Genomic DNA, 3,047 nt, shown 5'->3' with positions numbered 1-3,047 from the left:
ATTTATGTAATGTGACTTTTATTTTGATAATGTAGACGACATATTTTCTGAGCCAACACTGATTTCTTTCAGAGAGCTGAAGCTCTTGGGTTAGGGCCCAACCCAAGCTGCCCAGTACCTCTTTCTTTGTACTTATATATTTTTGCTTCAATTCATGAGTTAATTTCTGTTACAAAGGTTCATTTTACCTTGTTCAGAATAGGTTGCTTTTGTTTCAGTTATTGAATTAGGTTAATATAGTGATGGGATAAGATTCAAAAAGGCCAACGATAGGCCTTGGTCTACTTTCTCCCTTCCTGGGACCATGATTTGAGGTCAAGGCACCATTGTTGCCACCAAAAACACAGTTTTGCTTCTTCCATGCAATTTCTAGTGTGATGATTTGATTTGAAAAGTTAAAGGGTTGCTTCAGATTCATTTTGCCAAGATTATTTCCTATTTCTGTAATAAATCTCTTTGCAAGCTTTTCTATTCATAGGGTACTATTCAACACTTCATGTTTCTAGGTCAGAAATTAGGTTAACAAGAGATATGGTTCTGTTTTCTTGATGCAACTAGTCCTTTTCTTGCTCAGTTTCGGTAGTTAGATGTGCAGATCTCTTACAACACACCTCAGCTCACAATACATCAATAAAGCAGCCAGCATCATCTCATTTCTCACAGGTTTCACAAGTCATTCACAGTCCTTCACGAATCTACCCTAATTTCTGCACTTTTTCCATAAGCTTTCCTCTCATCATTTGAACAAATCCAACCATCATTTTCTTTCCTGATCCTCCTTGTTAAGCCCCAGACACCTCAAAACATCCCTCTAGTCTTCAACTACCCTTTCCCACCATTTTTCCACTCTTAAAACCTCTAAAAATAGCTCTGGCATCCTCCTATAGATCCTCCTATTGATCCTCTTGTAGGTCTCCTGCAGCCTCCTATAGAATTTCTTGTGAGTGATTTTTCAAAGTCCAATTGCAGGGGAAGTCTTTAGAAGGTTACCAGAGGCTTCGTAGGACCCCTCCACACCTTCTTACACCTCTGCAAAAGAACCAAATCTGCCCTCCATCGCCACCAAACCTCTGCCACAGTCACAAACAGATAAAATCACATGCATAAAAATTTCACATAAAACACATAAAAACGCAAAAAGATGTTATTTTCTCATTTTCTTCTAGGAATAGCTTGAATGGATGTAATTTACCTTTTCAGTAGTCAATGGCACTCATTTCATTAGTTTTCATCTCTTTTTCTTCAAAAGTAGGGTTAGTTGGAAAAATTAGGGTTTGTTAGGGTTTGCTTTACACTCCAGTCTTCTTTCTCTTTCTGCAAGTAGAATAGTCTTTGTAGAACTAGCTTTCTTTCATCACAGTTAAAAGCTTCTTTTGGAAACTCATAGAATTTGGCTTGAGCTCCTAGTGATCTTGCGCCAACTGACCAAGTGACAACCTGCAGTAAGAGCTAGTACTTGTGCATACAACACCGTCACTTCCAAGTTTGTTATGAACTACTGGGTTGAGAAAAGGAAAGTAGGAAGCCCCAAGAGTTGAAGCATTATTGCTACAATAATGGTGCTCACCACTTTTTGGCATTGTTTCTGGAGAAGCGTCAAAGTATTTTGTGATTACTGCTTTCTTCTACCTTCTACTGCAACATTCTTCTATGTAGTTTATTTCAACAAAAGTAGAGTAGTTGTTCCTTTCAATTTTTGCATTTCCTTGCTTTCCTTTCAATTTTGAAATTTCCATTCAAGCAAAAGTAGATTAGTCATTACCTTGCTTTCATTTCAATTCCAAAATTTCCATTTCAGCAAAAGTAGATTAGTCATTTCCTTGATTTCATTTCAATTCTGCAATTTCCATTTCAGCAAAAGTAGATTAGTCATTTCCTTGCTTTCATTTCAATTTTGCAATTTCCATTTCAACAAAAGTAGATTAGTCATTTCCTTGCTTTCATTTCAATCCTGCAATTTCCATTTCAGCAAAAGTAGATTAGTCATTTTCCTGCTTTCATTTCAATTTCTCTCCTCTTCAGTTCTGCAATTTCAATTCAACAAGTTCATTTTAGTTAGTTGCAATTTGTTTTGTTCAATCAATTTCAATTTTTTAGGTACTATCAGTGTGGGGAAAAAGAAACAAAAACGAACCAAAAAGATTTCCTTTCATGCCTCATAGGAATAGAGATAATTCAGGAAAATGTTTGCCCAATGCCCCCACTACTTCATACAGCCAACCTTCTCTCTTCATCGATGGCTACAATCAAGAAAAACCCTTAGGTAACAACCAGAGATATTTGAAGAACCTATACGGGAAGAATAAGAGGAAAAGATTCCTCTATGGCCAATGGTTGAGAACAGAAATGTTGGGAGCAGTACCTTTTCTTCCAATTCATTCATTAAAGGTGAAATTGGAAGCATGTTGGAAGACCTCAAGAGTGGATGCTGTAGATTCTTGCCATGAAAATGGATGCCTTACATATCAAAAGGAAATAAGAGGAAGCAGAGAGGGCTTTGGCCATTTTTTACCCTAGATGCACTAGGAAGCATCCTAGGAATGAATGCCCATTGAACTCTATAAAGGTTTGTTCAAACTGTGAAGAAAATAATTCTATAGACAAGTGCCCGTCCATGCCTGGACTTAAATCTGTATACCAAGGGGCCGAAGGAGTCACTAAATAGATCTATTACATGAACCAAAAGAGGCCGCATGGACCTAGACCATACCAGTAGGGGATGTAAGGGACATCTCAAGCATACTACAAGCCCAACCAAGTCACATCTATACCTTCTTAGGGCCCCCCTGCTCATCCTTCCTGGTCCACACCTCCTCCTTGGTCCTTCACATCTTCATATCATGCCCAACTAGCCACCCATTCATTTCAACCCTATCCTCAGCCGCAACCTTAGTGGAATGCATATCATCAGGGGTGGAGGCCCCAGTACAACACTCCTGCTCTTTTGCCTCCACCACCTATTCAACCACAACCATTTCCTCCTGCTCCACCAAGGCAACCCCAAATGCCTGCCCAGCTGAACCCGAACCTGAACAACAGACAGGCCA

This window comes from Pinus tabuliformis, chromosome 3_2 (assembly GCF_031772625.1).
Source record: "Pinus tabuliformis cultivar Carrire ecotype Pingquan chromosome 3_2, CPIR1, whole genome shotgun sequence".
NCBI classification, from domain to species: domain Eukaryota; kingdom Viridiplantae; phylum Streptophyta; class Pinopsida; order Pinales; family Pinaceae; genus Pinus; species Pinus tabuliformis.
This window is presented reverse-complemented; position numbering follows the sequence as displayed.